This window comes from Tauraco erythrolophus, chromosome 7 (assembly GCF_009769465.1).
Source record: "Tauraco erythrolophus isolate bTauEry1 chromosome 7, bTauEry1.pri, whole genome shotgun sequence".
Taxonomy (NCBI): Eukaryota; Metazoa; Chordata; class Aves; order Musophagiformes; family Musophagidae; genus Tauraco; species Tauraco erythrolophus.
Window position 1 is genome coordinate 5892994 of NC_141471.1, and position 14063 is coordinate 5907056.

Sequence of the window (14063 nt, forward strand, 5' to 3'; positions counted from 1 at the left end):
GCTCCAGAGGCTGCATCTCTTTTCCTGTTGAAACAAGGCAAGATGCTTCCCTGGTCAGTCGGGTGCAAGCAGACAATGCTTCACCCACTCCCCAAGAGTCAAACAAGAAATTGTTGCTGTTTGGCCCTTGTTTTCAGACATTCTGGTGTTTCTCCATGTGCATTTATTCCCTCCTATTCACACGGATGTATAACTAGGCAGCAGCTGTAATGTAATACCAGAGTCCTGTACATAACTCTGAAAACACCACTGGAGCAGGCCTATTATCGTGAGACCAATCTGAGCAGGAAATATTATCATTACCAGGGGGCATTATTTTTTCCAATCACACTTCATATCAGTTGTCATCAAACCCTGTGTTTTATATAGTGTTACAATAGCCACAGTTGCCATGAATTGTCTCTGGATGGACTGTAAGTATTAAAAACAAAATAAGAAGCATATGTTGGAATGTCTGAAACCAGCAGACGAAACTCAAGGCTTTGACAACGTTACGGGTTTTTTGGAAGGAGCCAGATTTTAGCAATAACATTCCACTTTTGTTAGTCTACCCACCAGCATCTAACCTGCCCTATAACATCTCACTCGAGTTTACAATTTCCTTCACCTCCTGTTCCTCTCTAATGTAAACTCTCTGGCTTTTCTCGAATGCGTGGCTTAGAAGAGGAATAGCTGAGGCTCCAGCCTCTCAGATGCCAAGTGGAAATCTTCCTTCGCAGCGGACGGGCAAGAACAAATGTACAACCTAAGGAAAGTCCTTATCCACAGCTCTTCTTTTTCCCCCCTCCTGCTCGAGCTGCAGCAAAATGTCAAAGGCATGATGCACGCATTCCTTTGAAGCCATTCCATTGCCTGATGATCCATTTTGCTTACGAAAGGAATGTACATTCAGTGCTGTGATTTTTGTTGGAGGCCTCAACAGCAATGTAATAACTGCGAGGAACACTGCCAGGTTTCCCCCCTTCCTTACGCATTCCAAAACCTCCATCCAGTGAGCAATAAATAGCAAAAAAATATTAATTACCCAAAGGAAGAATTCTCTCCTGAACAAATATTGGCTTTGTGACGAGAAGGAGCTTGTGAAATGTGTGTTTGCCTACCAAGCCCACTCAGTCTATTTCTGTTTCCCGAAGAACATAATGACCTGTGTGCCAGATTTTATTTTGGCTTTTTTTTTTTTTGCATGGCCAGCAAGAACTGTGACAAACATGCAGGAAGGAAAACACTCTATTGTTGCTCTTGGTCTTTTGGTGGTTTTTGTTCTGTGCTTTTAACTGTGCTTCACTTCTGGAGTGAAAAAAAATTTCTTCTTTTTTAACCTATTCACCAATTGTCCAAGCTTTTCCCTACCTCATTTGCTGTTTAAAAATATTCAGTAAAGGAGCTTGGGAGAAATCAGTTTTGAGCTATTATACGCCATACACACAAACACACAAGCACATGCATACTTATATATATATTCACAGATACACAAGTAGGGTCTTGACCCTGGAACCACACAGGTTAATGTATAAAAGCCTCCAATCCCTGATCCAAAGCAAAAGTGATGGTCTCCATCCTGTGCAAAGTGCTGTGCACAAGGGTCAGTCTTTGTCTGAAGAACTTGATGTAAATGAAGGCGAATAACGGACGTTTCGGGTTCAGTGGCGAATGTCAGCTACCCTCATCCTTGCCACCCACCCTGCAGATGCTCAGCTCTGAGCTCTGCTTCTGGATATATTGCCAGTAGCAGCTGTGGTGAGCATCAGAGTGGCTGAACTGGGTCAGAAGAAAGGGCCAGCTAGTCCACCATCCAGCAGCAACCAAGCACAGATGCCATAGGATGGATATAAGAATTGGGACAGGAGGTGATACTTCCCTCAGGATCTCCTCCAGTCTCAACCTTTATCAGCTCAGGGACCTCCTGAGCTGGATGTGGCTTTTCTCTGTTTAATAACCCTTTTCTATCAAGGGGCAATGGATTTAAACTGAAAGAGGGTAGATTTAGATTAGATATACGGAAGAAATTTTTCACTCAGAGAGTGGTGAGGCAGCAGAACAGGTTGCCCAGAGAAGTTGTGGCTGCCCCATCCCTGGAAGTGTTCAGGGCCAGGTTGGATGAGGCTTTGAGCAACCTGGTACAGTGGAAGGTGTCCCTGCCCATGGCAGGGGGGTTGGAACTAGATGATCTTCCAACCCTAACCATTCTATGATTCTATGATTCTATGATTCTCCAGTCTCCCCTGGAACCTGCAAACTAAGAGATTTCCTGCAGACTGGAAGGGAAAGAAGGAAGCTGAGAAAAGAGAATGCTTCTGCTCCCACTTTGGTCTGTGGGATGCAATCCCCTTCCTCCAAACGGAAGGGGCTCTCAGCGCTCAGGGGAGGGGCAGTAGGGCACAAGGCTTCAGCAAAACCAGTGTGCAGCCCATGTCTCCCGTGGGCATTATTATGGCCTTTCAGTACTTACTGGAGGCTTATAAGAAAATAGGGACAGACTTTTTAGTAGGGCCTGGAGCAAAAGGACAGGGGGCAATGGTTTTAAACTGAAAGAGGGTAGATTCAGTCTCAATATATGAAAAAATTTTTTTTACAATGACGGTGGTGAAACACTGGAACATGTTGCCCAGAGAGGTGGTAGATGTCCCATCCCTGGCAACATTAAAGGTCAGGTTGGATGGGGCTTTGAGCAACCTGCTCTAGTTGAAGATGTCCCTGCTTATTGCAGGGGGTGTGAACTAGATGACCTTTAAAGGTCTCTTCCAACCCAAACAATTCTATGATTCTATGACTCTAAACTGGGTATGGGTGTCTCCAGTCCTCTGCTCAGGACTGGGTGAAGCATGCTGCAGGAGTGGGACTCTGATCCCAATGCCTCTGCTGCTCAGGGAAGCAAGACCTTGTGTCCAACCACCACACCTGGCCCCTACTCAGACAGAGACCTCGGATCCAAATGCTGGAGGAGTTGGGGCTGATGGCCAGAGTTGTGCATGTTGCTAACAGCTGGGAAAGGTGTATCTACGCTCTCAGTCAGAGGCAGCTTCAGACCTCAAGCCACTCATCCCACATGCACACAAGCACCAAGCTGGCACCGAGACAGTGGAGCCCAGGTGTGGGAGAGGGGGAAATTCCCTCTGCAGTGCACAGCCTACACTTCGGGGTGGACATAGGCCAAGTGTAGGTCACCGCACTGCAAAACTCCCATGGCATTTCCCCAGTAGGTCCCACGACCTCCACAGACGCTCTCCAGCTTCCCTTTGTAACGTGCTCAAGTCATTCGGTCTTACAGGAGCTGAAAAACCACCTCGGTATTTGCTCCTTGCCTGGCTTGTTTTGGGACTATTCTTTTGGGAAAGCTAACAAACAAGCAAACAAAAAATAGCACTAAATGCAACAGGGGCAGAGAGGCACTTGTGGGAGACCAGGAGGGAGTTCAGGTCCATGCAGCCGCAGGGTATGGTAAGCGCAATCCCAGGACACGGCCAGCCCTCCCTTGCCGAAGAGTGTGGCAGTGACATTTTGAGTCTAAAAAAATTATGGCAGCCTTCCTGAAAGCAAAGCCTGGTTCAAAACACTCAGAGGAGACCACCCAGAGAAGATGTGCCTGGAGATCCCCATGAGCAAAACTCTTACATCCTAAGCTATCCCTCATCTAAGTTGCCCAAGGCAGGACGAGATCCGTTCATAGGTTGTGCCCTTCCCTGCTGCTGGGAGCTGGTTGTATTGTAAGAGCAGTCGGCAGTTAGGAGCAGTTACATAGAATTATTTATCCACATAGAGATCTTTTCATGAACAGAATAGCAAAGCTTTTCATTCAACAACTTTTAGACAAGAGCTATTTGTTAATATGACATTTTTCAGCTGTATCAGTGCAAACATCCATCCATTTAGTTTTTCACACACAGAAAGCTTCTTTCTTGCTGTTTTCAAAAAAGAAGGAGAGGATGAATGAAAACTGGATGTATTATTCTTGTTGTTGTTGTTTGGGGTGTGTTTTGCTGAAAAAGAAAAGAAGGTCAAAATAAGATGCTTCTGCGAGTCTTTAATTTAGGGGAAAGGCCATTTTTAACTGTCCAAAATTGCTTCATTCAATAAACATTGCCTGGCTCTGGTGTCATGCTTTGCTAATCAGATTTCAGGAGATGTTCAGCACAGTAGATCATGCTGCGATGTCTTATCAGCTAAACTAAATGTTGCGGTTACACCACGCTGCAATATCACAACAGAAATACTTGGTCTTCACAGCTGGCTCTTGTAGGACCCTGAACAGTGCTGCTGGTTTTCTGCACATCTTTAAAACCAGTTCAGCTCCTATTAGGAGCCAAAAGACAGGGAGAGACTGGGAAGGGGATTGCAATGGTCAGTACCATCCCTTGAGATGCTTGAGATGAGGGCAGAGATCCATCTGGCCTTAGCTCCCTGTCCTCACCTTCCCCACAGGGGTGACTGTAAATGTAGGAAGGATGCAGTCCTCTCTGCTTGTCATGTTTATTCTGCCCTTGTGCTGCAAAGTTAAGATTTCTGATCGTTGCTTCTTTTTTTCCTTTCTGTTCTTGTCTACCCTTTCAACAGGATTTGTTTCCCCTTCGCCAGCTGACGTGAGAGTGGATTACAAAGCGATTCAGTTGGAAAAACTGCCAAGAAATGAAACAAACAATGTATTAAATTGTTTTCTGCACAAAAGCCCAAATTCTGGCTTAAATTTCTAGAGCTGGAATACCACCCTGGGGATTATCTCCAGCTGCTGGGTATTCATATTTTCTCCTGGTGTTTTTCCCTGACCATCATTTGGGTCTTAGCAGAACATAAATTTATTTTAGTTTGATGCTATTCCTGGGGCTTCCGTGGTGTCCCCATGTAAAACTTCAGTTGCGATAAATCCCTTCAAATTTACTCCATGTAAAGAAATAAACTGATTTGATAAACAGCACTCATTACACCAAAGTAAGACTTGATTTCTATCATGCAAAATCACATTTGGTGTCAGTATTCAAATAGCAAACAGGAGGTTTCACGGGAAAGCCTGCTCGGTTGCAGCAGGTAGGATGCCTTTGAATATTTTGGGTGTGACTCATTTGATGAGAACAGACACCTAAATTGCCCACCTGAGCAAGTCTCCCTGGTCTCCCTTGCAGCTGATGGAGATCTCATCAAGGAAGACCAGGACTCATCTCCTCACAAGCAGGCAGCTAAACCTGGCCTCATGCCTCATGCTCTCAAGTCCTGACCATAGTAGGGATCCAGGTGAGATGTTGGGTTGTAAAGCATGATGAGGTGAATATGTTTTTTTTTTTGTGTTGGAACAAATTCTGGTGTTATGGCGTGCTGGAGGGCACTTTATCAGCAGAAATGATAAATCCAGACTTTGCACCTCTGCAAGAAAAAACTTCTTCATTCTGTGTCAAGTTTAATGTCAGTGCAGATCTGTGTTCAACGTGAACTCTTTCATTGGAGGTAAAGTATTCATGAACACAAGGTGGATCACTGTGTTCCCATCACCTGAGAGGTTGCACCCTTACCTAGCTCAGGCTGTGTGCAGAGCCTTGTCTCTGCAAGGACGACTTGCCCCAAATCTCACTATTCTCCTTCAAACCTTGAGTTGCCAGCTGGGTATCTCCAAGGTAAGATTTCCCCATACTTGGTCCTGGTGACCAGCAGGGTGGAGGATCAGAGGTGATCTGGTAGTGATGCCCTGCCAACACCCCTGCTTGCACATCTCCCTGCTCAGCACATCTTGGGCACTGGTGGAAGGATGGACCTCCCAAACTATCCACTAAAGCATTAATTCCTCTGCTCCCCAAGCTGCAAAGGGAAAAACCTCTTGCCTTGCCAGTGGGAAAACATCTCTTCTTGGCCAAGGGATTCCTGTGAATGTCTTGAGGCAGGAGAGAATTGCAAGGAGGAGTAGGTCTGGGTTGGCTGAAAGATAAATCACCATTTCCAACAGGCACCCGGAGGTGTCAATACCTCAAGCACACGTGGGCATTTCTGACAAAAGGTCCAATTTACACCCATGCGCTGCTTTGAAATCCACCAAAACGCATGCATCGTTTCCACCTCCTGCTCCTCTCGTGCAGTGGCGATCTGTATTTGAGCTACAGACTTAAGACACGGCACGTAATTTCTCCTGGTAAGGCAGATACAGTCTGTCTTATCCCTGTGCCTTGCATCCTCTAACACAATGTGGTGTCGGTTATAAGTGAACCTGAAATTCATGTAGCATCACACTTTCCAAAATCCAGTCTCGACCCCGCCTCACATTCTGAATAGATTAGCAGTTATTTCTGGTTTTAGAGAAAAAAAACCAAAACACTCTAACCCATTGAAAAATGTTAAAGGGAAATTGCAAATGTTATGCTTGTCTGAACAGGAGTCACTCTGGGAAACACACTACAGACATATTAATTTCTGAGAGGCTTTTCCCCCCCCATCCTGTGTATACTCAGATGAGGAATGCTCTGTTTTGGCTTGTTCCCATCTCTGAATGCACACACCGCTTATCAGAGATGCACTAGTTAAAGTGGAGGAAATTAAGGTGACCTCTACTAGTTCAGGTCTTTCTGCAATTTGAGATGGTCATTAGTCACATATTTTGGCATGCTGTGAATTAAAGAGAGACTCAGACTTCCAGAGTATCTCAGACCTTTTATTTTGTATTTTGTTCTCCTTTGTATGACCGAACACCCAGGAAGGTTGTTTTATTCAACTGACTCTTAAAACTGATTACTTTATACGATTTAAAACAAATCTCTATGTATTCTCTGGCTCTTTTGGCTAATACCATGTGAAAAGTCCTTCCAGACTCGATGGGAAAAATGTTTCTCGGCTATTAATCAGGCCACTGATTTAGGAATTTTGCTCAGGGAAAGAACTTAGCCCTCATGCAGGGAAAGGACCATAAATCTGCAAGAGGAAGAACTTCTGGGGCTCCGTTACTCATCCTCTTCCTGCCTGCACGAACAGAGTGACTTTTGCAGACCAGATGCGGGAGCCAACACCGTGAGAGCAGCAGGGAAATCCCCGCTTCCCTCTCGGCGTGGAGGAGACAAGGTTTGAACACGTTTGGCTGGGGTCAAGGAGGAAAAGGTGGAAAACAAGGTGATAATCACCCCTGGGCTCTGCACTTTGTGCTGGCACACGCTCACCCACGGACACCAGAAAACGCTGCTGCTGGGACACCCACACTTATTCCCACGCACGGATCTAAATACTGCTCAATGAGATGCCACCAAACTTCCCTTTGCAATGTTGCTGGACCCACATCACCTCCCTAACCCTGATGGCAAGGCTTCACAGACCACCTCCTCCTCCTCCACCACTTCATCCCACCCTGGCCAGTGCTTTCACTAAGCCTGAGCTGCCCTTGGGGACAAAAACCCCAACAGAAAAAAAACTTGGTAACTGCAAAGGGGAGCAGCCAGGGCATGGGAGAGGCACCAATTTTGTGCCTTTATAGCTAAAAGGGGCTGCCCACAGCTGATTTGAATAAGTTATCTCACAGTGAAGCACATCTTCCTGTTAGGGAAAACATTGCTCAAGACTGAAAGGGCTAGTAATCGCTTACTGAAGCTGACTTTTTGTGTGGGCCTACCCTCTTTTTGCCTCTGTCCTAAATAGTACAACTCCCACTGACTTACTAGAAATATTAAGAAGTAATGACTCAATTCCTAAGAATAATTTTGGATGTCTCTATTTATAGGTACCAGTCCTAAGCTCAAAAGCATTGGCAACACCCAATCCTCTATTTTTCCATCATGCTCTGATATCACACCGGAATAGCCTGGAAATCAACACTTTCCAGTGTTCCTTGTTTCTGGATATCTGCCCTTTTCAATGCAGATAGCTCGTAGCATTCGATTTCTTAGGAAGGCACTTTAGCTATCAACTATTTTCAGGAAGTAACTGGAAGCTCAGTTTAAAATAGAAGTGGAGATGCTGGTGGAGAGATGCAAACTTCTTCAGTGGTGGATTAGAGACATTAGAGAGCACTTCTGAAGGGCAGCTGGTGGGCTGGACATGTTACTGTTGGAAATGAGGTGGGAATGGGCAGCTCTGTTGTAGCACTGAGGAAGGAGAGGCAGGGGATGGAGAGGTGGAGGATAGAGGAGAGGATGTAGAGACAAGGCATAGAGAGGCAGAGGTTGGAAAGGCAGGGCATGGAGAGACAGCCTTGAAGCTACTTCAACTTATGGCAATCAAAGGACCTTCAAACTTCCCCAAACCTGAATAATCAGACCCACCCTGATCGCTTTTCACTGCGCTTTTCAAAGATAACCCATGATCTTTAGAGGACAGATTCTAGACAGGCATCAACAAATTGAGGCTAGAAAGTCACTCTTGGGCATTTAAACCAAAGAAATCAGTAGTGTAGATCTGCAACCAAATAATGAAAATAAACAGCTACACAACTTAAAATATCTGCAGAAAGTAGAGATATGTATTTGTTACAGGAACCTCCTATGCCATTAGGTGTCCCCTTTTAGGACTACAGCATACCTGGTGCTTTAGGGGTAAGAAACCTGCTTGCTCATGTTTATTATTTAGAGAGGTGACCTCATGGTGAAGGTGTTAGTGGAAGGATGGGCTGCATTTTCTCCTCTGTGGTGCTTAGTATGGCATCTCCACACCCACAGCCATCACCAGCACACCAATGTAAGGTTACAAAGAGTGTCAATGCAGTGGTGGCTTTGACAACTTCAGTGCCAAGACACGTTCACCTTTTCTTTGGAAATTCTCTGCTGAACACCCTCTTGCCCTTCCTCCGTCCTGGCGCGGGCTCAGCGGCAAGAGGCAGGATGCTTGCGAGGCCGGTGCGTGACTCATGCTCTGGGAAACCGAGCGTGGTGTGGCTTTCTGAGGAAAGAACCCATGAGTAAAGGTTTCTCTTTTTTTTTTTTTTTCTCTTTTCAAGGGAAATTGGGCCAAGCAGGACAGCGGCACATAACTGAAGATCACATCAGGTTGTTGGGGAAGAGGGGCACCGCAGGATTCCCAGGGCTTCCCCCCTGCTCCGAAGCCACAGAGTTTAACGATGTGGTTAGGGGATATTGCTTTCACAGGTTGCAAAGCCCATTTTGGGCAAAGAGAAATAATATCAAATAAAATGCCTCTCTTGACAGCTCGCTGACAGCAATTGTTCCTCAGAAGTTGTTGCCTCTCCTAAAATGGTGGTTTTGAACAATATTCTTTCAAACAAACGTTCAGCTGTTGCAGGATATTGTAAGGAGGCTGGGATACGCATGGGTCAAAACGGGTTGAAACAGCAGCATTTCCCTTTGCAAAATCAAAGGTGTGTCTTTGCTAGTAGGGTTTCCATCTTCTTTTTTTTTTTTTTTTCCCACCAGTTCTGCTTAATCACTGGTTCAGACAGCAAAACCAGTCCATCTCTGATTTTTAGGAGAGATGAAATAAGCCTTTCAGTAACAGCACCTCCCTGCCACACCAAGTGTTGTGAACCTGTTGCTGTTAGGAATTATTAGTCATATAGATGCTTTGCCAACAGCACTGACACATGTGCCTGGATGCGTTACTCTTTTCATTGGAAATGCTCTGCCCAATATCCTCTCCGAGCATCCTCCTGCCACCAGCCAGCCAACACGCTCCAGAGGCTGCTTGTTAACCTCTCCTGGTCAAGGTGACGTGAGTTAACACCGACCTGATACTTACACAAGCTCATTTTGGCTATCACCAGTGCAAGGAGACGAGCCAACAGCCCCAGGATAGGGAGGGAAGTGGCCTCCAAGAGTGGATATCACCTGGAAGCCTGGTGGGACCTGGCATCTTCTCCCAGAATAGAGGGTCTTCTCAGAGGGGACATGAGCCTGTCCATGGTGAGCTGGGGACTTGCCAAAGAGCCTTCCCAGTGGCATCTCCCAATGGAAGGCAGAAAGAAAGCAGGAAGCCAAGAAAAAGTGAATCCAGTTTCCCACCAGGTGGAGAAAGGCTGGAGTAAATATTTCACCTACCTGCATTATGTGCAATGAAGGGCTTAAAAATGAAAGGGAAAGAGTCAGGACTGGTGACACATCTCTGACAGAACAGCATTGGTTAATGGGCCTGGCAACGGGAGTGTGACAGTGTCCCCCAAAATAACCCCCCAGCTTTTGCAGGAGATGTCACCCCACCGGCAGAGCTGGCACAGAGATGGTCAGGGTGATGCAGGTGTTTCCCTGTAACCGGCACTGTCAGGTACCTTTGCAGCCTTGATGACCATCTGGTTACCATAAAGAATGGTTTATGGGATCTCATCCTGTTTTTTGACTACTATAACAGAAGTATTGAGAGCCTGTAAGTTATGGCTTCATAAAAATAACAGCTTAATTATGAGAATTGCTCTCTCCTTCCAGACCATGGCAAATTCAGGTGTATTTTCCCCCTCTATTAGATTTGTAAAATGAGGCAAAAGAGACCCAGGCATCTAGGGGACAAAAACCCAACCCCACAAACCTCTCAGACCTCTGTTTTACAGCAGTGGACAAGCACAGCTCAAAGCTGTTTGCAGGGCAGGACTGAATCCCAGCCTCCCTTGTGAAGAAGGGGAAACTGAGGCACTGAGCTGTGAAATAGCTTGAGCAGCATCATCCAGACAGTCAGTGGTCAGGGCAGGAACTGCATCTTCAGCTACAGCTCTGACTCCAGTCTGCACTGTCGTAATTAAAGATACCAGCACAGCCACCCAAGAGTTGTCTCCCTTCACCACCACTACATTTAGGCCATGACTTGGTCTTTCAAACTCCTTTTGTATTTCCAGAAAGCAATAACACTCCTCAGACCCAATTTCTGGTTTATAGGGTAGCAGGGCAGTGTGTAAATATGACTTTCTCCTTCCAAGAAGTGGCTGCTAGGTCTGGCCCAAAACTGTTTGTTTCCTATTTCACAAAGCTACAGATGGGGGAGGGCCTTCTGCTATACATCTCTTTAGGACACTCGAATCTTGGATACATAAAATCAATCATTTTGAGGCCTTTCCTGGGCATTCCTCTCAAAAAAAAAGCTTTTTACGTAAGTATTTGAATGAAAGATTGCCATTTAGGTAGCTGAATTTTGATGGGGGATTAGAGGAGTATGCAGAACTTCATGGTTAAAATTAAGCTGCACATCCCTGTCTGTTTGGTCCTATACCACCATCATCTCAGGATACATGCACACAGCCTGCAAACTCTTTAAAGCAAGCTTTTCAAGATAATGACATTACTATGGGGGGAAATCAGTAGAGATTTGCTTTCTTAAATATCAGGAAAGACTTGGCACTATTATGGACATCAGTGCCGTGCATGGAATGCTCTGCAACTCTGCAGGTGGAGACTGCAGACAAGCTATGCAGGAGGAAGGATGAATGTATTTAATATGTTGGCCCATGTCTTTGAAGACCCAGTTTTGGTTTCGGCTGTTAGAGACAACCTGCACGGCCTGCAGAGAGTCAAACAGTCCCTCAGTTCCCATACAGCGGAGCTGCCAGGAGGATGGGTGTGTGAGATGGTGGGGTATGCTGGTAAGAGTCGGTAGGTTGGGAGGGAATCATCTGCTTTGATTTTAGATTTCTAATGTCTCCATTGGAGTCAGCCAGCCCTTACAGGCAAAGGAGACAGTAATCTCATAGAATCATAAAATCATAGAATGGTTAGGGTCGAAAAGGACCTCGAAGGTCATCTAGTTCCAAACCCCTGCCATGGGCAGGGACACCCTCCACTATACCAGGTTGCTCAAAGCCTCATCCAACCTGGCCTTGAACACTTCCAGGGATCTGAAAACTTGAGTCTGGGTGAGGTGAACCATCCTCTGGAGGTACCTGTTTCTATGAAGTGATGGGCCAGACACACAAGCCCTATGTTGAGCCTTGGAGAAGGGGGACCAGCCAAGCTCACCTACATAGGGATGGCCAGGACTGCAGCCTCCCATGGAGCGGGGATACCCAGGTATCTGGTCCTCCCTGGACAATTCCTTTGCAAACTACTTAGCGGGGAGTGGAGCCATCATGAATAGATGCCCCACCAAGACTCAGGGGCAGGCTGAGCAGCCAAGCCTGGCTGTAGGACCCTTATGGCACTTAAAACCTGCGTAGATAGCACAGCCCTGCGTGGGGGGCTCGGCAGTCCCAGAGACAGGGAGGGCATCGCCGCTCCCATCGTTTGTCTGCCAGGGAAAACTCCCTCTCTTTTTTTCTTTTTAGAGACAAGCCAGCTCATGATGTCTTGAGATAGGCTGGGGGAGCTCGGATGGGGCCAGGGCATTGGAGACCAATGGCTGCATGTCTGGGAGGAGGCAGGGGTGGGATTGTCTTTCTTCTGCCTCCAATTTGACCTCTTTGCCAGCAGATTGTTCTGATTTTCCACATGGAGGAACCTAGGGACCCTCTCGAAAGTTCAAACTCCCGTCATCTTCCCTACGAGCAGCAGCAGAGCTCTGGGCTTCTGCAAAGCCCTGTCTCACCAGGAGCTGAACTGCAGAGCAGCTGTCTCGAACCCAGCTTTATTCATGCACAAATTTGGGGATTTCATGTCGCTTTTATACTGGACTGTGTGAGTTTTTTGCTAGTCAAAAATTTCCATGGAAAACTAGGAATTTGGGTTTGCGTTTTCTGCTGGTTTTACCACCTTGGCAAAAGACCTGGGGGAAATTGCCGAGATTATTTCAAGTCAAAGAATTTCCATTTTTCTTATTACAAGAGAATTTTATTTCAAAATTTGTGTGCAGTTAACAACGAGAAAGCTTACAAGTAAAAAACAAGAAACAGGGTTGTTTTTTTCAGGTTTTTGCTTAGCTCAGAAAAGCAAAACATTTCCATCTTTAGCCAACCTGAATTCTTACATTTTTTTTTAACTTCCTTGCTTCAGCCAGCAAACCTGAAAGATCAGCTCTTTGCACGGCTTCATCTGACAACCTTCTCGACTTCCTACGTGCTGGTGCAAGAATCTGGACTTGGGTTAACCAAATATTGTCCATCAGTACAATGCAATACAATACAGTAAAACATGTGGGAATAGCATGTGCTGTCCTTCTGCCCTTTCCAGCTCAAGGAGGCATTAGGGCATCTAAAACCAGAATTTCCCACTCCATGGCTGGAGCTCAGAAGCTCTACAATCATGTATCTTAATAACAGGTCTTGCCCAGCACAGGAGTGCTCTATGGCATGCACGTTATTGCTCCATCTGCCCTGGCTGCAGACGTTTATTATTCTCTGTGACACATGCTGTAAAATCGCACTGAGGTAACTACGTCTAGTTAGTAATTTCCATTCAGATGAGCTGAAGGAATTAATGAATTTGGAAGATCTCAGATCTTTGGAGATAGGGACAGGCGATGGCACGCTTAAAAATAATCGCTCTCAACTGTGCACAAGCTTGAAACCACCCTACTAATCATAGGCAATCTATGTGCTTATCGGGGCAGAGGGAGAGCTCAAGCACCATTCAAACTCTCTAATAATGGTAAATGATTCCACAAACGCACGTGTCCGGGACTCGGACTGCTTCCAAAGCTAAGTGCTTATGAAAACTTGAAGTGCTCCACCGGTTTTAAATCACTGCGCAGGGCTGACTGATTTAAACTACCAGAGCACTTCTCTTTTTCTTGCTTTTTCGTCTTCCCCCTCTGAGCTTTCCTTTTTTTTTTTTTTTATTTTTTTGTGAACACTTCGATTTGGAAGCAAGTCAAACGCTTTAGTTTAGTGGTTCGAGACCATATTGAACTGATTTAGAAATACGTCGCAAAAAAAGAAACAGTAAATTACGGTTTTAAACCCTTTTGTTTCAGAGCATTTAAGCAGCGAGGATTGCTGCTGGAGCTGGGATGTATTAGCAAGGGCTGGAAGACAGCAGTGGGATGCAGGCATGGACGTTTATCTGTTTGATCACATACCTACTGCAGGTCAGATCTGTCCATGTGCTGCTCCCTACCCTGTGCCTTTGATGTGCTGACTTTTTTCTCTGATCCTTAGTGGCCTTTTGCCGCAACTGGAAAAATTCCTCGGCTCGTTAGATGCAGTGCTAAAAGCGGCCTGAAATGTAAATGTTGCCCATGGAAAGGGGCAAAGATGCAGCTCCCAGCCAGGGTTTTTAAAAAAGCAGCGTCGTAGGCTTGGCAGT